The sequence below is a fragment of the Pipistrellus kuhlii genome, unplaced genomic scaffold, assembly GCF_014108245.1.
Source record: "Pipistrellus kuhlii isolate mPipKuh1 unplaced genomic scaffold, mPipKuh1.p scaffold_m20_p_33, whole genome shotgun sequence".
Taxonomy (NCBI): domain Eukaryota; kingdom Metazoa; phylum Chordata; class Mammalia; order Chiroptera; family Vespertilionidae; genus Pipistrellus; species Pipistrellus kuhlii.
Genome location: NW_023425533.1, coordinates 1,130,189 through 1,156,424, shown reverse-complemented (window position 1 = coordinate 1,156,424; position 26,236 = coordinate 1,130,189). Strand labels below are relative to the sequence as shown.

Below are 26,236 nucleotides of genomic sequence, written 5' to 3'. Positions count from 1 at the left end.
TTTAAAAATGGGCAATGGACCTAAATAGAATCTTTTCAAGAGAAAACAAAATGAAGGCCAAGAAGCACAAGAAAACATGCTCAAAGTCAGTAATAATCCGAGAGATGCAAATCAAAACAATGCAGTACAATCTCACACCTGTCAGAATGGTTATCATCAACAAATCAACAAAGGACAAGTGCTGGCTTGTGTGCACAGAAAAAGAACACTTGTGCACTGCTGGTGGGAATACGGACTGGTGCAACCACTGTGGAGAACAGTATGGAGCTTTCTCAAAAAACTGAAAATGGAACTCCCATTTGACCCAGTAATCCCACTCCAAGGAATATATTCCAAGAAACTAGAAACACCAATCAGAAAGGATATATGCACCTCTATGTTCATAGCAGCACAAACTACAATAGCTGGGATTTGAAAACAGCCTAGAAGCCCTTCAGCAGATGATTGGATCAAAAAACTATGGTACATCTACACAATGGAATATTATGCTGCCATAAAAAGAAGGAATTCTTATAATTTGCAGCAACCTGGATGGAATTGGAGAACATCATGCTGAATGAAATAAGCCAGTAAATGAATGAAAAATACCACATGATCCCACTCATTTATGGGTAATAAGAAACATTATAAACTAGTGAACAAAAAGATAGATACAGAGACAGTAAAGCCATAAAGAGACTGTCAAATTACAGTGTGGAGGGTAGGGAGATATGGGGGAGATAAGAGATCAAAGGAAGTACTTGTATGCATACGTATAAGCATAACCAATGGATACAAAACTCTGAGGAGGGAGGGCATGTATGGGAGGGGAGGGGGTTGGTAAGATATGTACACATATAATACCTTAATAAAAAATGAAAGAAAAAAATTAACACAACAAACCATCTCTGTCTAAAAATGTTATGCAATGTTTGAGAAGAGAGTATGAACAAAAATGAGTCATTATAACCAGAATGGCTTTATTACCTTGAACTTGCTCCACTCCTCCTTTACCACAGGACCTTTCTATATGCAACTTATTTTCATGCTCTTCCCAATCTTATTGCCGAAACTAGTGATAACTGATCAAACTTCAGACTTCAGCTTAATGATGACCTCTTTATGAGGTGTTCCCTGTGCCCCCTACATTTTTCTTTGTTTACATCAGTCCTTTGTCATCTACTCCCTTAGAAACATGTTCTTTTACTTCAAGTATTATAGACTACCTCTTGATCAATAGTTTTCTGCCCCATTTAAGATTGATCTCTATAAGGGGAAGCCCTGTGTCTGCTTGACATAATTATTGTGTTCCCTGAAACAAATATGTAATGGTTTGCACAAACTCAATAAGTAATTGTGGAAGGAAGGAAGGAAGGAAGGAAGGAAGGAAGGAAGGAAGGAAGGAAGGAAGGAAGGAAGGGGCCATGGCGGGGGTGAAGAGAGAGGCAGGAAGATAAAGGTGGGGAGAAGAAAAAGAGAAGAGATGGAGAAAGTTAGAAGGATGGAAAATGAAGGCATAGGTAATTTAAAATACAATACAGACATATTAACAAAGGAATATTGTCTGAGCTGAATTTTCCAGTAAGTTGCTGTGGAGATGAGTTCTGAGTTGGACCTTGAAAGAAAAGATTTATATCTGGGTAAGGGTAGAATTGAACAGAAGTAGAGGTAGTACATTCTGGAAATAGGGGTGGAAAGGTGTGAATAAAGAAGAAAAGTTTCATAATAGTGGAAGTATACCACTCTGTTCAGAGTGAGTTAAGTTGTGATGAAGACTAATCAAAGCCTGAATTTACTCTGAATGGTAAATTAAATCTAGATCATTTGAGCTTTGCATGCCTGGATAATGATGTAGGAATATATATATATATATATATATATATATATATAAGCTGAATATACAGATGTACCATGCACCTAGTCCTGGGGGCAGACTGAAAAAGCAACTAAATTGGTGAGCATCAATCCAGAATGAGCAAATTAGACACAGTTGAGGAGATAATTCACAAAAAAGAAGGGTATAGGATGCCTAGAAAACATTAGGAAGGGTGATCTGGGCTGAAGAGGGACACCTGGCCACCAGGCTGAGAGGGTGAGGAAGAAACTGCATTGCACCAAAGTAGCAAATCTAGGTGGCAGGCATAATACCCAACTGGGAAAAGAAAAAGCCACATGGCTGTTAGTGGCCTGGAACCATTAGACCATTACTGAAAAAGGGTGCGACCTGAAAGGTGGCCTGACAAGAGGCCAGAGGAGCATGGTGCTGGGAGAGAAAAACCCACAGTTTTGTGCCAGTTTTGTTTTTTATTTTGTCTTTACTTTTATTAGCTAAACCCAGAACATAGGATTTTTCAATTGCAAAAACTCACCCAAGGCTGCAGTGTAGCAAGAGGCATAGGCTTGAGATGCCAGAGGAGAGGCTATGGAGGGAAGCAGAGCAGGGAGATGTGTCCAGGATTCCAGCACTGGAAAATTCATAACCTTCCAAACCTAAGTGGCCATTTGTCTCATGAAGAGCTAGCCCTTCCCAGTAGCCTCAAGATAGGTAATACAGCCTGCCACACCCAGCCTAAATTTTGAGCTATCCAAAGGAAACAAAGGATCTGAATAAACCCCAAGACACTCAGTGACTGGGCTGGAAAAAGGGCCGGTCCACCACATTATTCTCAGAACAAGACGGATAAAAACTCCAGGTTGCCGGCCAATATCATTGGTCTCCTTAAAATGATCTCTAAGCAACCAAAGCCAGAGTAATATTTTGGGCTACTCAAGAAGTAGCTCTGAGTCAGGTACGAAAAAAAATCCATCTGATCCCAGAAAATAAAACAGCACCATTGCACCTAAAGCCCTATCAGAAACAGACCATTGAGTGATTAAGATTGACAACTGGGCAATAGTGAAGATGGCAGCCAATAGGACAGCAGTGAGGGTGAAAGTATGAATGAGTGATGGAGTGAAAGGGGAGTGGGTGGACATGTATAGTGTGTGTATGTGTGTGTGTGTGTGTGTGTGTGTGTGTGTGTGTGTGTGTGTGACAGTTAGATCCTATAGGACTTTCAGGGGTTGGAGGACCAGGCTCACTTAGACAGAGAGCCCCTGCTACTGCTGCAAGCACTCCCAATGAATGGTACTGGCACAGAAACCATGCCATCTTGAAGGGCGGAGCTCCTGTGACTATATGTGACTATAAATTCAGCCTCACCACCATCCAGACTAGCGTCAGATGCAAACTGGGACTTTACAGACACTCAGGACAAAGACTGGCTACAGATGGATAGACACTGGAATTCCAACCTTTCTGAGTGCAGACTTCTGTGAGACCCTGAGAATGTTACCTTCCCACCAACACAGCCCAGTGGCACAAGCCCCATGATTCCCAGAAGCTGAATTATTGTGTGACATTTGTCATGTGTGGAGCTCCCACTGATTCCCTGTGAACGTGTGTCCTGGTGCCTGACCTCTCCTGAGAATTGGTGCACACAGGGCTCCTGCTGACTCCCTGTGGCTGTGCATCCCGGAAATTAAACTCTCCCGAGAATCTTATCATGTGCAGGGCTCCTACCGACTGCCTGGGGCCATGTATCCTTATGACTAAACTCTCATGAGAATATCAGCAAACATTGGGCTGCCACCAACCTGCTGAGCCTATGTGTCCCAGCTCCTGAGCTCTCCTGAGACTCTCAGGATGCATGACACTTCTTCTGACCTGACGCAGTGGTACAGGTCCAACACAAAATAAGCATAGATTCCTCAGAGATAAAAGAAAATGGGGAGGGGGGAAAATGTCTAAAGGAAAGAAAATAGGAAGTGACAGAAATTGAACTAAATGAAGTGGAGGCATGCAATATGACCGACGAAGAATTCAGAGAAATGGTCATACAGTTCACAAATCAGATGGACAAGAAAATCAATAAATTATGTTAAGAATCAAGGTGAGATCAAGAATGATATAGCTACATACCATCTCACACCTGTCAGAATTGTTATCATCAACAAATTAACAAGTGATAAGTGCTGGTGAGGATGTGGAGAAAAAGGAACCTCGTGCACTGCTGGTGGGAATGCAGACTGGTGCAGCCACTGTGGAGAACAGTATGGAGTTTCCTCAAAAAACTAAAAATGGAACTCCCATTTGACCTAGTGATTTCTTTTCTAGGTATATATCCCAAGAAATAGAAGCACCAATCAGAAAGAATATATGCACCCCTATGTTCATAGCAGCACAATTCACCATAGCTAAGATTTGGAAACAGCCTAAGTGCCCATCAGCTGAAGAGTGGAATAAAAAACTGTGGTACATCTACACAATGGAATACTACACTGCTGTAAAGAAAAAGGAATTCTTACCATTTGCAACAACATGGATGGAATTGGAGAACATTATGATAAGCAAAATTAGGCAGGCAGAGAAAGATATAACATTATCTCACTCATTTGTGGAATATAATGAACAATATAAACTGATGAACAAAAATAGATCCAAAGACAAAGAAGAATCAATCAAAACATCAAACATCAGGGAAGGTAAGGGTAGGTGGGAATAAGGGGGAGAGACCAACAAAGAGACTGTGTGCATGCATATGAGCCTAATCAATGCACACAGACAACAGGGGGTGGGGCATGACTAGGGGGTGGGGGACAATGGGGGAAAAGGGACACAAATGTAAAAAATTAAAAATAAATAAATAAAAATGTATAAGAAAAAAATTATATAGCTACAATAAAAAATGGATAGAGAGTTTCAACAGTAGACTAGAAGATGCTGAGGACTGATTTCATGAGTTAGAATATAGGGGAGAGAAAAAAATGCCCATTCTGAACAAAAAAAATAGAAGAAGGAATTAGCAGGAGGAGAGCCTAAGAGAGGTTTGGGAAAATATGAAACAAAAGAAAATACGTATAATAGGAGTGACAGAAGAATAAAAAGAAGAACAAGGATGAAAGAACCCATTTGAAGAAATAATATTAGATGGAGAAACCAAGATGGCGGCATAGGTAAACATCTATACTGATGCCTCTATCAACAATTTCAAAACTACAACTAAAATACAATACGTTTATCATCCAGAACCACAGGAAAGCTGGCTGAGAGGAAGTTCTACAACTAGAAGGAAAGAAAAAAGAGCATTGAGATGTGCACAAGTGCTGAAAAGCTGAGGTATGGAGGCATGCGACTCAGGCTGGTGGCAGATGTCTGGGTGTGCTGCTTATTTCAACCAGAGGGGAGGCAAGCTCCTGATTGCTCTGAACTCCAGTTTCTGGGGAGATTTTGGGGACCCAGACTCCTACGGGAAGAAGTTGAACTGTCTTGCATCAGGTCGGAAAGTGAGGGTGACTTTCTTGCAAAGGTGTGCCTAGCAATCATTGTTTACTGTGCTGGGGTGCAGGACGAGGGAACTTGGAAATGCAGAGATGCAGAGAAGGCTGACTGGCAGCCATCACTGTTTGCCAGCCCCTAGCCCTGTGACTCCCTGAGACCCCGCCCTGAACAATCTACAAACCCACCCAAGCTCCTAGCAGCAGCTTTTGCACATAAATGGCCTGCCCTATCACAGCTTAACCAAAACCTCTAAAACCTCCAAACCCCAAGCAAAGGGAAGAAAACTGTAGTTTTCACTGTAGCTCCTGCTGGGTGGCCTCAGACAGTAGCTGACCTGCACCCCATTGGAGATCGAGGAGCTAGTGTATCTAGTGCTCCCTGTGAAAAATGATCAGATTTCAACTACTCACATCCATAAATGATACATCCAAGAGGCAGACTCAGGAAGCACCAACGCCCCAGTGAAGCAAGTCCTACCCCATAAGCATGTCACCAGTACAACACTTATTCCATTATAGACACAGCAGGTCCTCACAGCCAATTGGCCTGGAGGTCAATTCATCCCAGTGACACCAACAACAATTAAGACTTAACTACAACAAGACCGTACACACAGTACAAAAAGGGGTGCACCAAGAGTGTCCACCTCAGGTAATTGGTTGTCCAAAGCACTGGCCCATATAGAACACCAAGCACACAAACCACCCTACCAACTCAGGGAAGCAGCAAAAAGAGAAAGACAAAGAAATAGATTCCAAATGAAAGAAATGGAGGAAAACGAACAACTGGATATAGAGTTCAAAACCACGGTTATAAGGTTTTTCAAGAATTTCCTAGAAAAGGCTGATAAATTCAACGAGACCCTTGTGGATATGAAAAAGGACCATCTTGCCGAAACCGGTTTGGCTCAGTGGTTAGAGCATCGGCCTGTGGACTGAAAGGTCCCAGGTTTGATTCTGGTCAAGGGCATGTACCTTGGTTGCGGGCACATCCCCAGTAGGGGGTGTGCAAGAGGCAGCTGATCGATGATTCTCTCTCATTGATGTTTCTAACTCTCTATCCCTCTCCTTTCCCTCTCTATAAAAAAATCAATAAAATATATTTAAAAAGAAAAAAAGGAAAAGGACCATCTAGAAATTAAACATACACTGACTGAAATAAACAATATTATATAGAGACACAACAGGAGACAAGAGGACCACAAGAATCAAGTCAAAGTTTTGATATACAAAGAAACAAAAATCATTCAACTGGGAAAGCAAAAAGAAAAAAGTATCCCAAAATTTGAAGATAGTGTAAGGAGCCTCTAGGACAACTTCAAGCGAACCAACATCAGAATTATGGGGGTGCCAGAAGAGAGAGAGCAAGATACTGAATACCTATTTGAAGATATAATGACTGAAAACTTCCCCCACCTGGTGAAAGAAATAGACTTACAAGTCCAGGAAGCACACAGAACCCCAAACAAAAGGAATCCAAAGAGGACCACACCAAGACACATCATAATTAAAATGCCAAGGACAAAAGACAAAGAGAATACTAAAAGCAGCAAGAGAAAAATAGTTAATTACCTACAAGGAAGGACCCATATGATTGTCAGCTGATTTTTCAACAGAAACTATTCAGGCCATAATAGAGTGGCAAGAAATATTCAAAGTGATGAATAGCAAGAACCTACAACCAAGATTACTTTACCTAGCAAAGTAATCATTCAGAAATGAAGGTCATATAAAGGACAGATAAGAAAAAGCTAAAGGAGTGCATCACCACCATGCCAGTATTATATGAAATGCTGAAAGGTATTCTAGAAGAAGAAGAAGAAGAAGAAGAAGAAGAAGAAGAAGAAGAAGAAGGAGGAGGAGGAGGAGGAGGAGGAGGAGGAGGAGGAGGAGGAGGAGGAGGAGGAGGAGGAGGAGGAGGAACGAAATAATGACTGAAAACTTCCATGATTTTGGGAAGATAAGTGACATAAGCACAGAGTCCCAAAAAATATGATCCCCAAAAGACCCACACCAAAACACATCGTCATTATAATGTCAGACATTAATGACAAAGAGATAATCTTAAAGGCTGCAAGAGAGAGATAGATAGCTACCTACAAATGATCTCCCATTAGATTATCAAATGATTAATCAACAGAAACACATCAGGCCAGAAGGGAATGGAATGAAGTATACAAAGTGATGCAAAGCAAAGGAATGAATCCAAGAATACTCTATCCAACAAAGCTATCATTCAAAATTAAGGAAGAAATCAGGAGCATTGCAGGGGGGAAAAAAGCTAAGCGAGTTTATCACTAACAAGCCTATAATGCAAGAAATGCTAACGAGACTGTTATAAAAAGAAGAAATAGAAAAAGGAAGAAAGAACATAGGGAAAAGAATAGGAATGACTACAAACCAATACCTATAAGTAATTACCTTAAACATAAATGGACTACATGCTCCAATCAAAAGACATCAAGTGGCTGAATGGATAAGAAAATATGATCCATATATATGCTATCTACAAGAGACCCACATCAAAACAAGGCACTCACACAGACTGAAATTGAAGGGATGGAGAAATATATTTCCGGCAAATGGACATGAAAAAAAAAAAAAAGTTGGGTACCACTAATTACATGTGACAAAATAGACTACAAAGTGAAGGTCATAACAAAAGACAAGGAAGGCCACTTCACAATACTATATGAGTTGTTGATAAAAAATATGATATAACTCTTATAAACATATATGCACTCAATGCAGGAGCACACAAATACATTTTTTTAAAAAAACTTCTGGAAGATATCAAAAGAGAGATTGTCAGCAATACAATCATAGTAGGATACCCCTTTGACATCAATGGATAAATCCTCTAGACAAAAAAATCAACAAAGAAACAGCAATCCTAAATAACTCACTAGATCAGATGAACTTAATTGATATCTTCAGAACAAACCATCCCAATGCTAAAAAATCTACATTCTTCTCAAGTCCACCTGAGACATTTTCAAAGTTGGGACACAGGCAAAATATCTTCAATTTGGAGAAGATTGAATATTATCAAGCATCTTCTCAGATCACAATGGACTAATATTAGAAATAAACTACAGTAAAAACAATTACAAAAATTAAAATACATGGAGGCTAAATCACATGTGATTAAACAATGTCTAGGTTACCAAAGTGACCAGTGAAGACATTAAAAGGTGAAACAAATAACACTGAAAACACAACAATCCAAAATCTATGTTCTAGGTGACCAGCAAAAGCAGTCATGAGAGGGAAGTTCATAGCATTACAGGCTGACCTAAATAATAATAATAATAATAATAATAATAATAATAATAATAATAAAAGTTTAAAAAAAGAATCACTGGGAATAAATTATCTAACTTTACAACTAAAAGAATGAAAAAGAGAGCAAAGAAAAAAAGTCCAGAGTATGAAGAAGAAAATAATAAAGATCAGAGCAGAAATAAGTCACATAGAGAACAAGAACAACAAAAACAATACAAAACATCAATGAAAGCAAAAGCTGATTTGTTGAAAGGATAAAAAAAATTAAGAAACCTATTTCCAGGCTCACCAAGAAACAAATAGAGAGGACCCAAATAAATAAAATCAGAAAAGACAGAGGCAAAATAACAATAGAACCCACAGAAATACAAATGATTGTTTAAAAAAAATACTATGAGCAACTCTATTACAAAAAAACTGGAAAACATGGAGGAAATGGACATATTCTTAGAAAAATATAACCTTCAGAAAGAATTTTTTTTTTTTAATCTGAATAGGCTGGTAACTATTAAGGAAATTGAAGTGGTGATCAAAAAACTATCAGCAATAGCCAGGACCGGTTTGGCTCAGTGGATAGAGCGTCGGCCTGCAGACTGAAAGGTCCCAGGTTCGATTCCGGTCAAGGGCATGTACCTTGGTTGTGGGCTCATCCCCAGTAGGGGGTGTGCAAGAGGCAGCTGATCGATGATTCTCTCTCATCGATGTTTCTAACTCTCTATCCCTCTCTCTTCCTCTCTGTAAAAAAATCAATAAAATATATTTAATAAAAAAAAAAAACTATCAGCAATAAAAAACCCTGGAACAGGTGACTTCACAGGCAATTTTTATCAAACATTCAAAGAAGAAATAAAACTTACCTTGCTAAGACTATTCCAAAATATTCAAGAGGAGGGAATATTTCTATATTCTTTCTATAAAGTCAGCATTACCTTAATCCCCAAACCAAATAAAAACACTACAAAAAAGAGAATTACAGGCCAATATATCTGATAAGTATTCATGCAAAAATCTTGAGAACACACACACACACACACACACATACACACACACACATAGCAAATAGGATACAACATATCATTACAAAGATCATACAACATGACAAAATGAGATTTATTCTGAGAATGGAAGAATGGTATGATATCTGCAAATAAACAAACATGATATATCACATAAAAATTTGAGCGATAAAAACTACCGTATTTTTCGGACCATAAGACGCACTTTTTCCCCCCCAGAAGTGGGGGGGAAAAGTCCCTGCGTCTTATGGTCCAAATATAGCCTACACTTATACTTTTAAAAAAAGTTTTTTTTACTTGCCCGGCTCTGTGTGGTCTCTGTGTGCTTGCCTGGCTCTAAAATGGTTCGAAATGCTGCTGTTTACTTTACAGGGTTGATTACATGTGTTTATGACTGTGATGTTGGGTTTTAATGCACATAAATTATTTTAGGACACTATTTGTTTCAGAATCTTTTTTTCTTCATTTCCCTTCTCTGAAAACTGGTGCGTCTTATGGACCGGAGCGTCTTATGGTCCGAAAAAAACGGTACATAATCTAATCAATGGATGCAGAAAAAAGAATTTGACAAAATGCAACACCTTCCTTAATAAAAACTCACAGCAAAGTGGGAATAGAGGGATCATATTGTAACATAATAAAAGCCATATATGACAAACCTACAATCAAGTTCATACTCAAAGGGTAAAAACTAAAATCATTTTCCCTAAGAACAGGAACAAGACAGGGATGCCCACTTTCTCCATGCCTGTTCAATATTATACTGGAAGTGCTGGTGATCATGATCAGAAAAGAAGAAGAAATAAAGATTATCCGAATGGGAAAACAAGAAGTAAAATTGTAATTACTTATAGATGACATGAAAATTTATATAGAAAATCTAAAGACTCCATTAAAAAAATAACAACCACACAACTACTGGATTTAATGAATTTAATGAATAAATTTGACAATGTAGCAGGATACTACATTAACATCAAGAAATCTATGGCTTTTTTATACACCAACAATTAATTCACAGAAAGAGAAACAAATAAGCAAATACCAATCCCATTTACCATCGCACCAAAAAAATTAAGATATATAGGCATAAAGTTAACTAAGGAGGTAAAAGACCTGTATGCAGAAAACCAGAGGAACTTGAAAAAAGAAATAGAGGAAGACATGAACAAATGGAAGAACATACCATATTAATGGATTGATAGAATCAACATCATTAACATATCCATAGTACCCAAAGAAATCTACAGATTCAATGCAGTCCCCATTAAAATACCAATGACATACCTCAAAGATATAGAACAAATGCTCCCAAAGTTCATAGGGAATTAAAAAAAAAAAAAAAAAAAAAAAGACCTAGAATAGCCACAGCAATCCTGAGAAAGAATAATAAAGTTGGAGGGATCACAATACAAGATATCAAGCTATATTACCAAGCCATGGTTCTCAAAACTGCCTGGTACTGGCACAAGAACAGACATATAGTCCAATGGAACAGAACAGAGGACCCAGAAATGAACCCAAGCCATTATGCTCAATTAATATTCGAGAAAGGAGGCAAGAACATACAATGAAATCAAGACAGTTTCTTCAATAAATGGTGTTGCATAGGGCAATGGAGACTAAGAAAAAAATAAAAAAATGGGACACATCAAAATAACAAGTTTCTACATAGCAAGAGAAACCATCAACAAAACAAGAAAGCCCAATGCATGGGAGAACATATTTGTCAATGTGATACCTGATAATGGCTAATCACAAAAATTTATAGGGAACTCATACATCTTAACAAAAATAAGATAAAAAATCCAATAAAAAAATGGAGAAAGGACATAGACACTTTTCAAAAGTGGACATTCTGAATACAAAGAGATGTGAAAACATGCTCAAAGTCACTAATCATCTGAGAGATGCAAATCAAAATGACAATGAGTTACCATCTCACACCTCATTTGGCTATCAACAAATGAACAAAATAGAAACATGGTGGTGGAATAGAAAGACAGGTCCCGAGCATTGCCCTGGAACAGAAAGAAAGAACAGCACAGGGTCACACAGGGAGTTAAGAGACAGCTAAACTCCAGGAGAAGGTAGAGGACTGCTGGATGGGGTTCTCCTGACTGGGCAGCCCCAAATGCTGCTGGGTTCCCTCTCAGAGCCACCAGCACAGACGTGGAGACCATGCCATCTTGATGGGGAAAGTGGATCTTGTAGGAAGCTTGAAAAGCTACAACTAAGGCAACCACCAAACAGCTGTGAGCCCCACAACACCAGTCACCACATGGAGCAAACATATGGATTCAGAGGAACTCTACCTTTCACCACAGAAAGGCAATACTTTGCTTAGAATAAGGAGAGAGAGAACTACATAACCAGACATCCAGAGAAGAGAGACAATGGGGAGACAAAGAAACAGCCTGCATAAGAAAAGCAGGCATCACCAGAAAAGGAAGTAAACGAAATAGAAGCAAGCAACATGACAGAGAAGATATTTAGACAAATGGTGATAAGGTGGCTGAAAAGAATGGAAGACAAATTGGACAATATGTGTATGAACCAAGAGGAAATGAAGAAGAACCAAGAAGAAATGAAAAATGACATCTCTGCTATAAAGAACTCAATAGAAAGCATCAAGAGTGGATTAGAAGAAGCAGAGGACCACATTAGTGAATTAGAAGACAAAGTGAGGAAAAATACCAAATTAGAGCAGCTTCTTGAAAAAAAAATTAAAAAGCAAGAGAAGAACCTAAGGGAACTTTGGGACAACATAAAACAAAACAACATCTGCATTATAGGGGTGCCAGAAGGAGAGGAAACTGAGCAAGGAATAGAAAACATGTTTGAAGAAATAATTACAGAAAACTTCCCCAATATAGGGAAGAAAAAAATCCACACAAATCCACGAAGCTCACAGAATCCTAAGCAAAATGAACCCCAAAGACAGACATAAAGACACATTATAATTAAATTGGCAAACACCAACAACAAAGATTCTTAAAAGAGGTCAGAGACAGAAAGTTACATACAAAGGAAAGCCCATCAGACTAGCAACTGATTTCTCAACAGAAACTCATTAGACCACAAGGTAATGAAATGGAATATACAAAGTCATGCAAAGAAAAGGTCTGAATACAAGAATATTGTACCCAGCAAGGCTATCAATCAAAATTGAAAGTGAAATCTGGAACATTACAAACAAAAAAAGACTAAGAGAATTTATCACCACCAAACCAGCAATGCAACCAGCAATGCAAGAAATGCTATATATATATCATACCCTGAGACAGAACACAGGGGTAAAGAGTACAAATGGTGACAAATAAGTACCTATCAATAATAATAACTTTAAATGTAAATGGACTAAATGTACCAATCAAAAGACACAGGGAAACAGATTGGATAATAAAACAAAACCCAGCAATTTGCTGTCTACAAGAAACACACCTCAGAAAAAAAGACACTCACAGATTGAGGGTGAAGAGATGAAAAAAGGTTTTCCAGGCAATGGAAATGAAAAAGAAAAAAAAAAAGCTAGAGAGCAATACTTATATCTGACAAATTAGATCTTAAAGTGAAGAACATAAAAAGGCCACTTCATAATACTAAAGGGAGCAATCCAACCAGAAGAAATGACTCTGGTAAATATATACACAGCCAATACAGGATCACCCAAATATACTATGTTTCCCTGAAAATAAGACAGTGTCTTATATTAATTTTTTCTCCCAAAGTTGCACTAGGTCTTATTTTTAGGGGATGTCTTATCTTTCCATGCATTAGGTCTTATTTTCAGAGGATGTCTTATTTTCGGGGAAACACGGTATATTTATAAAACCCTGCATGATATCAAGGGAAAGACTGTCAGTTATACACTTCCAGTAGGTGACTTTAATACCCCACTATCACCATTAAACAAATCCTCTAAACAAAAAAATCAGCAGAGAAACATCAATCCTAAATGACTCATTAGATCAGATGGAATTAATTGACACCTTCAGAACATTTCACTCCAAAGCCACAAAATATACATTCTTCTCAAGTGCACATGGGTCATTTTCAAAGATAGACCATATGCTGAGACATAGGCAAAGTCTCTTCAAATTCAAGAAGATAGAAATCATACCAAGCATCTTCTCAGATCACAGTGGCATAAAACTGGAAATGAACTACAATGAAAACAATTCAAAGAAATCAAACACATGGAGACTAAACAGCAAGCTATTAAAAATGACTTGGTTACCAGACAGATCAAGGAAGAAATAAAAAACATCATGGCAACAAATGACAATGAAAACACAATAATCCAAAATCTATGGGACACAGCGAAATCAGTCTTGAGAGGGACATTCATAGCTCTACAAGCCAACTGCAAAAAAAACAAGAGTCAATGGTAATAAACTACTTAGCCCTACGACTCAAAGAGTTAGAAATATAGTAACAAGAAAAGCCCAGTGTAAACAGAAGGAAGGAAATAATAAAGATCAGAGTGGAGATAAATCATATAGACACCAAAGAAATAATACAAAAGATCAACAAAACCAAGAGCTGGTTCTTTCAAAGGATAAACAAGATTGATGAAGCTCTAACTAGGCTCACCAAGAAGAAAAGAGAGGAGACCAAAATAAACAAAATCAGATTTGAAAGAGGTTAAATAACAACATACCCCATAGAATTACAAAGGTTTGTTAAAAAATACTACAAACAACATTATTCCAACAAATAATGTTGAATAACTGGGAGGAAATGGACATATTCCTATAAAAATACAACCTTCCAAAACTTAATCAGGAAGAATCTAAACAGCTCAATAGGCCAATAACTATGGAAGAAATAGAAGTGGTCATCAAAGAGCTTCCGGCAAACAAAAGTTTGGGGCCAGATAGCTTCAAAAGGGATGGGGTACAAAACATTCAAGGAAGAACTAAAAGCTATCCCTTCAGAATAGTCCAAAAAATTCAAGAGGAAGGAACACTTCCAATCTCTTCCTATGAATCCAGCATCACCAAAACCAGATAAAGGCAACACAATGAAAGATAATTACAGGCCAATAGACTTCATGAACATAGATGCCAAAATCCTAAACAAAATTCTAGCAAATTGAGTCCAGCAGTATGTCAGAAAGATCATACACCATGACCAAGTAGGATTTACCCCAGGAATTCAAGGATGGTACAATATCCACAAATCAATAAATATGATACATCACATAAACAAATTGAGAGATAAAATGCAAATAGTCATATCAATTGATGCAGAAAAAGAATTTGACAAAATCCAACACCCTTTCTTGATAAAAACTCCCAACAAGGTGGAAATAGAAGGGTCATACCTCAACAACAACAAAATATGATAATCCCACATATTCAATGTGCAAAAACTAAAATCATTTCTCCTAAGATCAGGAACAAGACAGGGATGTCCACTCTCACCAATACTGTTTAACATAGTACTGGAAGTATAAACCACTGCAATCAGAAAAGAAGAAGAAATAAAAGGCATAAAAATTGAAAAAGAAGAAGTAAAGCTGTCCTTATTTGAAGATGACATGATATTTTACATTAAAAAAAAACAAAAGATTCCATAAAAAAACTAACAGACTTAATAATTGAATTTGGCAATGTAGCAGGATGAAAAATTAATGCCAAGAAATATATGGCATTTCTATACACCAATAGTGAACTTACAGAAAGAGATACTAAAAATGCAATCCCACTTATCATATCACCAAAAAAGTTAAGATATCTAGGAATAAACTTAACCGAGGAGGTAAAAGACCTATATATGGAAAACTACAGTTCACTGACAAAAGAGGTACAGGAAGACAAACAGATGGAAGAACATTCCATGTTCATGGGTTGGTAGAATCAATATCATCAAATATCCATACTATCCAAAGCAATCTATAGATTAAATGCACTCCCAATTAAAATACCAATGGCATATTTCACAGACCCAGAAAGAAACTCACCAAAAATTCATCTGGAATAAAAAAAGACCCTGAATAGCCATAGCAATCCTGAGAAAGAAGAACAAAGTAGGAGGGATCTCAATATGAGACTTCAAGATGTATTATAAAGACACTGTTCCCAAAACAACCTGGTACTGACACAGAACAGACATTTAAAAAAAAAAAAGGAAACTAGGTTACCAACTTACACCATACACAAAAATAAACTCAAAATGGATACAGGACTTAAACATAAGATAGGAAAACATAAAAGTACTAGCGGCATCCACAGGCAGAGAAATCTCAGACATATGCCAAATGAACTCCTTCACTGATACTTCCCCTAGGACAATGGAAGCTAAAGAGAAAATAAACAAATGGGACTACATCAAAATAAAAAGCGTTTTCACAGCAAAAGAAACCATCAACAAAACATCAAGAAACCCCACTGTATGGCAGAACATATTTACCAATGTTATCACTGATAAAGGTTTAATCTCCAACATCTATAGGCAACTTATAAAATTTAATAAAAGAAAGATAAATGATCCAATAAAAAATGGGCAATGTACCTAAATACAATCTTTATGAAAGAAGACAGAAGGAAGGCCAAGTGGCACATGAAAACATTCTCAAAGTCACTAATTATCTGAGATGCAAATCAAAAGGACAATGCAGTACCATCTCACACCTGTCAGAATGGCTATTATCAACAAATGATAAAATATTGGAAAGGAACATCAATCAGAAAGAATATATGCACCCCTATGCTCATAGCAGCACAGTTTACAATAGCTAAGATTTGGAAACAGCCTAAGTGCCTGTCAGCAGATGAATGAATTAGAAAGCTACAGTACATCTACACAATGGAATACTATGCTGCCATAAAAAGAAGGAATTCTTACCAACCTGGATGGAACTGGAGAACATTATGCGAAGTGAAATAAGCCAGTCAATGAAAGAAAAATATCATATGACTTCACTCATTTATGAATAATAAATAATATTATAAATTGATGAAGAAAAAGATATATACAGAGGCAGTAAAGCAAGCATCAAACAAACTGTCATGTTACAGCAGGAAGTTTAGGGAGAATTGGGGGAGATAAGAGATCAACGGAAGGACTTGTGTGCATGCATATAAGCATAACCCATGGATGCAAAGCATTGGGGGTGAGGGCATATATGACAGTGAAGTAGGGGGGGGGGGGGGCAATGAAAAGATATGTTTGTATACAATACCTTAATTAAAAAATCAAAAATAAATAAAAATAAAAAGCAGGAAATTTTGCATGTTTTCCTCAAGCATGTGTAACAGTTAACATAACTTTTGGTAGAAAATGTACAGAATAATGAATTTGAAAAAGTTTAGAGCATAAGGAAATGGATGATGGTTAATACTTAGTTTCACTTTTTAAAATAAATGTTTGTGGTACAAGTTTAAAAAAAATTAACAAATGACAAGTTCTAGGGAGGATATGGAGAATAGAAACCCTCCTGCAGTGTTGGTGGGAATACAGACCGGGTGCAGCCACTTGGAAAATTCAATGGAGTTTCCTTAAAAAAATTAAAAATGGAACTTTCATTTTACTCAGTATTCCCACTTCTAGGAATATATTCCCAAAATCTAGAAACACCAATCAGAAAGGACATATGCACTCCTATGTTCATAGCATCACAATATACAAGAGCTAAGATTTGGAAACAACCTAAGTGCCCATCAGCAGATGAGTGAATTAAAAAAACTGTGGTATATCTGCAGAATGGAATACTACACTGCTTTAACAAAGAAAGAACTGTTATAATCCACAAAAGCATATTACTCTTCATATTACTCTTTTATTAAATATGATAGAGGCCTGGTGAATGGGTGGGGGCCAGCTGATTTGCCCTGAAGGGTGTCCCAGATAAGGGTGGGGGTTCCCTTGGGGTGTAGGGCAGCCTGGGCGAGGGGCCTGTGGTGGTTTACAGGCTGGTAACACCCCCTGGTAACCCAAGCAGGGGCCCTGGTATCTGGGATTTATTTGTCTTCTATAATTAAAACTTTGTAGCCTGGAGTGGAGCCAAGCTAGCTCTGTGGCAGCAGCCATTTCTGTTGGAATTTATTTATCTTCTATAATTGAAACTTTGTAGCCTTAAGTGGAGGTCAAAGCAAGCCAAGGCTACAGATGTTCAGCTTCCTCCATAGCTGAGGGCAACCTTAGCCTCCTGCTTTCTCCAGCTCCGTGGCTGCCACTATTTCTGTTGGGATTTACGTATCTTCTATAATTGAAACTTTATAGCCTTAGCAGAGGCCTGGGCTGGCCATGGTGTGTGGAAAGCTTGGCTTCCTCCATCACCAGGGAATCCCAAGCCTTCTTCCTACTGTCTCTGTGGCCGTAGCCATCTTGGTTTGATTAATTTGTATACTTGCTCTTGATTGTCTGGTGGGCATGGCTTGTGGGCATGGTTTGTGGGTGTAGAGGAGTGATAGTTAATTTGCATATTATTCTTTTATTAGATAGGATTTCTCTTTCTTCTTGTCCACTCATTCTCATTCTCCTTCCTCTATACTAAAGTGTGTTCTTTCTAGTATTAATCCAATGTTTAAACCTTATTTTCTATATTTAAGCTCTATCTCTACAGATTCTGACCCCTGCCCTTTTGTCTGGGCAATTTTTGTTTAATCTTTTTAGTTTATTTTCTGTTTTGTTGTGTTGTGTTTTCTCCTGATGTACTTTCCTTTTTTCCCCTTTCTTTATTTTCTTCTTCTATTCTTATAATCATTTTTGCTTTCTTTTGACTTTTTTAATTCTCTTTTTTTTTTTTTCCTGGTTTTTACTTTTAGTAGGATTATAAGTGTCCTGTGCACATTTATGTTCTGATCCTTTTGTGTCATGCCTTGTCATGTTGCATTTTGTATTATTCTGTCAGCACCTCCACAATGGTTGGCATAACCTAGTAGAGAGCAAGCCACATAATCAGACACTGTGAGAGGAGACTCCATCCACAAAACGGATAATAAAAATCAAGACCTAACTATATTGAAAACAAACAAACAAACAAACAAACAAATATCTCAAGTAAGGGGCAGGCTTAGAATACCTATCTCAGAAGTTCTGGGTCCCACAAATCATTTAGAAATCAACACCAAGCCAGTATTACAAGAAATGCTAATGGGATTTCTGAGAAGAAACAGAGAAAGAAACATAGGCATACAGAATTAAAATGGCTACAAATAAGTACCTCTCAATTATAACCCTAAAGGTAAATGGATTAAATGTTCCAATTAAAAGGTGTAGGGTAGCTAAATAGATATAGAAACATGACCCAACTATATTCTGTCTACAAGAGATCCACCTAAAAACAAAAGACACATACAAGATGAAAGTAAAGGGATGGGGGGAAAATTTTCCATGCAAGTGGAAAATAAAAATAAAAAGATGGTGTAGCAATACTCATATTCAACAAATTAAACTTTAAAATGAAGGCCAACACAAGAGATAACAAAGGTCACATAATATTAAAGGTATTGATCCAGCAAGATGATATAACCCTGGTAAACATTCATGCACCCAATATAGGTGCACCTAAATATATATTTTTCAAAAGTCTAGAAGACTTTAACAAAGAGATTGACAACAATACAGTCAGAGTAGGGGACTTTAACACATGACTGACTTCCCTGGACAGATCTTCCAGACAAAAACTTAACAAAGAAACAGAGACTCTAAAGGGCACACTGAATTAGATGGATTTAAATAGACATTTATAGAACATTTCACCACAACGCAGCAGAATATACATTCTTCTCAAGTGCACATAGATCACTCACAAAAGTATGGCATTTCCTTAAAATATTAAAATTGGAATGCCCATTTGACCCATTAATCCCACTTCTAGGAATATATCAGAAAGACCAATCAGAAATGATATATGCACTCCTATGTTCACAGTAGCATAATTTATACTAGCTAAGATTTGGAAACAGCCTAAGTGCCCATCAGTAGATAAGTGGATTAGAAAACTGTGGTACGTATGTGTGCACAATGTAATACTATGTTGCAATAAAACATAAGAAACTCTTAACATTTGCAATGCATGGGTGGACTTGGAGAGCATCATGCTAAGTGAAATAAGCCAGTCGGAGAAAAATAAATATTATATTTTCTCACTCATTTGTGGAATCTAATGAACAACATGAACTGATGGACAAAAATAAAGTTAGAGGGGGGAAATATACTAGAACATAATAGAAGTAATCCTATTATTTGAAGGTTTCTAATATTTCCTACAACTTTTGTGATATCATACTATGTTAGTACAGTTTGGGTAATATTATTATACTTAAAATCCTTTTATTTTTGAAATATTAATGCTTATTGTATGCAATATTATTATATGTGAGATCATTTTTTGTGAATAATTGATGTTTATTGCATGTAACATTATTATATTTAAAATCACTTTTTCATGAATATTAAAAACAAAGTGTAGAAAAAGAAAAAAATTAAAATTAAAAAAAGAACAGCAATCCTAAGTGATTCACTATTTCAGATGAACTTAATTGACATCTTAAGAACATTTCACCCTAAAGCTATGGAATATACATGCTTCTCAAGTGCATATGGGACATTTTAAAAATAGACTACACATAGGACACAAGCTAAGTCTCTATAAATTCAAGTTGAGTGAAAACATATCAAGCATCCTCTCAGATCAAAATGACATAAAATTATAAATAAAAAACAATCAAGCACTTGGAGGCAAAATCTAAAGCATGCTATTAAACCAGAGGTTCTCAACCTGTGGGTCACAACCCACAGGTTGAGAACCGCTAGTAAGGTCACCTAAGATGGTCTGAAAACACATATATTTATATTATGATTTGTAACAGTAGCAAAATTACAGTTATGAAGTAGAAATGAAAATAATTCTATGATTGGGGGTCACCACAACATGAGGAACTGTATTAAAGGGTCACGCCATTAGGTTGAGAACCACTGTATTAAACAATGAATGGGATATGAAATAGACCAGAGAAAAAATGAAAAATATTATGGAAACAAATGAAAATGAAAACAAAATCATCCAAAATATATGGGACACAATGACTGCAGTCCTGAGAGGGAAGTGCATAGCACTACAGGCCTACCTCAAAAAACAAAAACAAAAACCTGGTAATAAATTATCTTACTCTACTATGTAAAGTCTTAGAAAACAATAAGAAAAAAAAAACATAGTAAGTAGAAAAAAGAAAATTATAAAGATCTGTGTGAAAATAAATGACATAGAGACAAAAAGAAATACAAAAGATCAACAGAACCAAGAGTTGGTTCTTTGAAAGATAAATAAGATTAATGAACCAGGCTCACCAAGAAACAAAACTCAGAAATTAAAGAGGTGAAGTAACAACTGAACCCTCAGAAATACAAGATTGTAAAAAATACTGTGAAGATCTCTACACCAATAAACTGGACAACCTAAATGAAATGGACATATGGCTAATAAAAAATATACAGTCTTCCAAATCTCACTAAGAATGAGAAAACCTGAATAGGCCAATAACATCAATAAAATTGAAGAAGTAATAAAAAAAATACTTCCAGCAAACAAACACGCTAGTCAGGATGGCTTCATGGGAGAATTTTACCAAACATTCAAAGGAGAATTAAAACCTACTCTCCTCAGACTATTCCAAAAATTCAAGAGAAAGGAATAGTCCAAGCTCTTTCTATGAAGCCAGAATTACCCTAATCACAAAACCAGATAAAGATGCTAGAAAGAAAGATAATATCACATCAGGCCAATATCACTGATGAACATAGATGCTAAAATCCTCAACAAAATATTAATAAATTGCATCCAACAATAGATGAAAAAAATCATACATGATGACCAAGTGTGAATTATTATGGGGATGCAAGGCTGGTACACTATTCATAAATCAACAAAAGTTATACATCACAAAGAAATTGAAAGACAAAAATCACATGATTATATCAATTGATGCAGAAAAAGCATTCAACAAAATCCAACACCCTTTCTTGATAAACACTCTCAGCAGAATGGGAATAGAGGGATAATATCTCAACATAATAAAAGCCTGGGGAGAAACCAAGATGGCAGCATAGGGTAGACACCTGAATTCAGCCGTCCACAACAAATTTCAATTTAGAACTGGAAAACAGGGGAGGCATTGCCCTGAACCACTGGACAGGTAGATGAGAGGAGGCTCTGCCATCTGGGAAGGGGAGAGAAGGCGAGCTGACCCTCAGAAACTGTGAAGGTACGGAGATCTGTGTGCGCGAAAAGGCACTGGCTTACTCCCGGAGCACTGAGAAGGAGGACCGAGATGATATTGCTGCTGGCTGACTCCCAGCTCACAAAGAAGGTGGGCCTGGCTGAGTTCTCTGCTGGTTTACTCCCGACCTGCAGAAAGGGCAGACAGCTAATGTGTGACTCGCTTTCTTATTCTGGAGGAAAACAGAATTACCCTATTGCTCTGATAGCCCCAGTCAGGGAGAGACCAGACTGTCAGGCAGCTGGCAGATATCTCTCGGAGGTGTGTGAAGCCAGTGGCCATTACTGTAGGAATTGTGGAGAGGCCAACGGGAAAACAAAGCTTGTTTGCACCAACCCGAGACTCTGCCCCATCCAAGCTGAGCACAGAAGCTCTCCCAGAGGCTGGCTTTCTCTAAGGAAGACTGGACAGAATCCAAAGCTTGTTTGCAACTTTACCAAAGAGGTTCTCAGGCCTACAACCAATCTTGTGAGACTCACCACGAATAAGACTTTTCTAAGGCAAGACTGACAGGGAACCAAAGATTGTCTGCGACACTCCAAGACTCTGCCCCATCCAAGCAGAGTACAGAAGCCCTTCCAGCTGAGACACTGCTGATCTTCACAGCCAATTGGCTTGGAGATCAACGCTTCCCAGTGATACCAACAACAAGCAAGGCTTAACAAGAAGACTGAACACACAGCCCACAAAGGGCTAGACCAAGACTGTCCACCGCAGGTAACTGGGAAGGCTGTGCTACTGGGCTCTACCAGAACACCTAACACACAAAACTATTCCATCAAATCAGGGAAACAACTAAAATGCAGACAAAAGGCAGGACACAAAGGAAAGAGATGGAGGAAAAGAAAAGAATGGACATGGAGTTCAAAACCACTGTTATAAGGCTTTTTAAGAATATCCTAAAAAAGGCTGATAAAATAAATGAGACCTATGAAGATATGAAAAGGGATCAACTAGAAATAAAGAAAACATTGTCTGAAATAAAAAATATTACACAGAGTCCTAAAAACAGACTGGAAGATCGCAAGAATCAAGACAAAGATTTAGAACACAAAGAGCCAGAAGACACTCCTCTGCAGAAGCAAGAAGATAACAGAATCCAGAAAGTTGAAGATAGTGTAAGAAACCTCTGGGACAATTTCAAGTGAACCAACATCAGAATTATGGGGATCCCAGAACAGAGAGAGCAAGATACCAAAAGAATACTGGAAGAAATAGTGACAGAAAACTTCCCCTACCTGGGGAAAGAAATAGACTTACAGGTCCAGGAAACCCGCAGAACCCCAAACAAAAGGAATCCAAAGAGGACCACACCAAGACACATCATAATTAAAATGCCAAGAGCAAAAGACAAAGAGAGAATATTAAAAGCAGCAAGAGAAAAGAAGGTAGTTACCTATAAAGGAGCACCCATACGATTGTCAGCTGATTTCTCAACAGAAACCATGCAGGCCAGACGGGAATGGCAAGAAATATTCAAGGTGATGAAAAACAAGAACCTACAGCCAAAAATACTCTACCCAGCAAAGCTATCACTCAGAATCAAAGGCCAGATAAAGAGCTTCACAAATAAATTTAAGCTAAAGCAGTTCATCACTGCCAAACCAGAATTATATGAATTGATGAAGGGGGGTTTTTAGGAAGAGGAAGAAGATAAAGATAAAAATTATGAACAACAAATACATAACTATCGACAAGTAAATCTAAAAACCAAGGGAATTTAAAAATCTGATGAACAATATTAACTGGTGAATATAACATTGGTAGAATCAGAGGTATGGAATGGGAGTGGATTGACGATTCTTGGGGAAAAGGGGCGTGAGGGTGTGGGAAGAGACTGAACAAAAACTGTACACCTATGGATGAGGACAATGGATGGTGGGGAAAAAACAGAGGATGGGGTGGGAACCTGGTGGAGGGGAGCAAGGGGAGGGGGGAGAGGAACACATTTGTAATAATCTGAACAATAAAGATTTATTTAAAAAAATAATAAAAGCCTTATATAACAAACCTACAGCCAACATCATACTTGTTGGGCAAAAATTAAACTCTTTCTCCTGTGAATGGGAACAAGACAGGGATTCCCACTTTGATTCCCACTTTCACCACTCCTGTTTGATATAATACTGGAAATGCTACCCATAGTGATCAGGCAAAAATAAGTAAAAGGCGTATGAATTGGAAAAGAAGATGTAAAATTGTCATTATCAGCTGATGACATGATATTATACATAGGAAACCCTAAAGACTCCATCAAAAACTATTAGATTTAATAATGAGTTTGGCAACATAGCAGGATATGAAATTAATACCAGAAATATCGATATATGGCATTTTCTACACTAACTAAGGGCCCAGTGTACAAGTTTGTGCACCTTTAAAGGAACTGTAGGCCATGAGGCTGCTATGGTCCCTGGGGTGGGTCTCAGCTCATCCTCTGTGCCCCCAATGTGCCCCCCCCCTTCACCTGTCTGCTGGCAACCCCACTCCTGCCACTGTCACACCCAGGTGCTGACAATGTTGGCCCCACTTGCACCTGTTGACAGCATGGAGCTATTGGGGCCGGTGCCATCATTTGGTTGTGAGCAGCAGCTGTTGCCCCAATCTCCTCTGTTCTCAAAATTGTCTGGTACTGGCAGAAGGACAGACATATAGACCAGTGGAACAGAACAGAGTATTCAGAATTGACCCAAAACACTATGCTCAATTAATTAAGGAGCCAAGAACATACAATGGAGTCAAGACAGTCTCTTCAATAAATGGTGTTGGAAAATTGGACAGATACATGCAAAAACTAAAACTAGACCACCAAGTTATACCACACACGAAAATAAACTCAAAATAGATAAAGAACTTAAACTTAAGAGAGGAAAACTATATATATATATATATATATATATATATATATATATATATATATATATATATATAGAATCCACAGGCAGCAAAATCTCAGACATATGCCAAAGCAATTTCTTCACTGATATAGCTCTTAGTGCAATGAAAACTAAAGAAAAAAAATAAACAAATGGTGCTATTTCAAAATAAAAAAGCTTTTGTATTGCAAAAGAAACCATCAACAAAACAACAAGAAAGACCACTGCACAGAATATATTTGCCAATGTTATCACCAAACAGAGTTTAATCTCCAAAATTTATAGGTAACTCATACAACTTAACAAAAGGAAGATAAACAATCCATTAAAAAATGGGCAATGGACCTAAATAGATGCTTTGCAAAGAGGACATAAGGAAGGCCAAGAAACATATGAAAACATGCTTAAAGTCACTAATCATCTGAGAGATGCAAACCAAAATGACAATATGGTACCATTTGACACCTGTCATAATGGATATCATCCAAAAATCAATAAATGGCATGTGCTGGTGAGGATGAGGAGAAAAAAATAACCCTCCTTCACTGCTAGTGGGAATGCAGACTGGTGCAGCCACTGTGGAAAACAGTATGGCATTTCCTCAAATAATTAAAAATGGAACTTCCATTTGATCCAGTAATTTCACTTCTAGGAATATATACCAAGGAACTAGAAACACCAATCAGAAAGGATATATGTACCCTTATATTCATAGCAGCACAATTTATCATAACTTAGATTTGGAAACAGGCTAAGTGCTCATCAGCAAATGAGTGAGTTAAGTAACAGTGGTATAGGACTTAATCAACATCTTCAGAACATTCCACCTCAAAACTACAGAATATACATTCTTCTGAAGTGCACATGGGCCATTTTCAAAGATAGACCACATATTGGGACACAGGCAAAGTCTTTCCAAATTTAGGAGGATAGAAATCATATCAAGTACCTTCTCAGACCACAATGGCATAAAATTAGAAATCAACTATTAAAAAAATCACAAAAATTCAAACACTTGGGGGATGAATAGCATAGTATTAAACAATGAGTGGGTTACCAGAGTTATCAAAGAAGAAATAAAAAACAAACATGTTGGAAGCAAATGCAAATGGAAAAACAACAGTCCATAATCATTTGGGCACAGTGTAAGCAATGCTGAGAGTGCTGAGAGGGAAGTCTATAGCATTACAGTCCTACTTCAGGGGGAAAGAGAGAGAGAGAGAGAGAGAGAGAGAGAGAGAGAGAGAGAGAGAGAGAGAGAGAGAGAGAGAGAGAGAAATTAATAATAAACCATCTAAGTCTTCAACTTGAAGAATTAGAAAGAGAGCAACAAGAAAAGACAGAGTGAGCAGAAGGAAGGAAATAATAAGGATCAGAGCAGAAATAAGTGACAGAGACAAAAAAAAAAAATACAAAAGATCAGTGAAACAAAGAGCTGCTGGTTCTTTGAAAGGATAAACAAGATTGATGAACCTTTAGCCAGTCTCATGAAGAAAAAAAGAGAAAGGACCCAAATAAACAAAATCAGAAA

At 37.5% G+C, this 26,236-nt stretch overlaps 1 protein-coding gene across 1 annotated transcript in view; it reads right to left on the bottom strand.

The window, feature by feature from the left end:
- Window positions 1-26,236, bottom strand: part of IL1RAPL2 (interleukin 1 receptor accessory protein like 2) — a 1,438,686-nt gene that overhangs the window by 1,318,740 nt on the left and 93,710 nt on the right. The window lies entirely within an intron of this gene.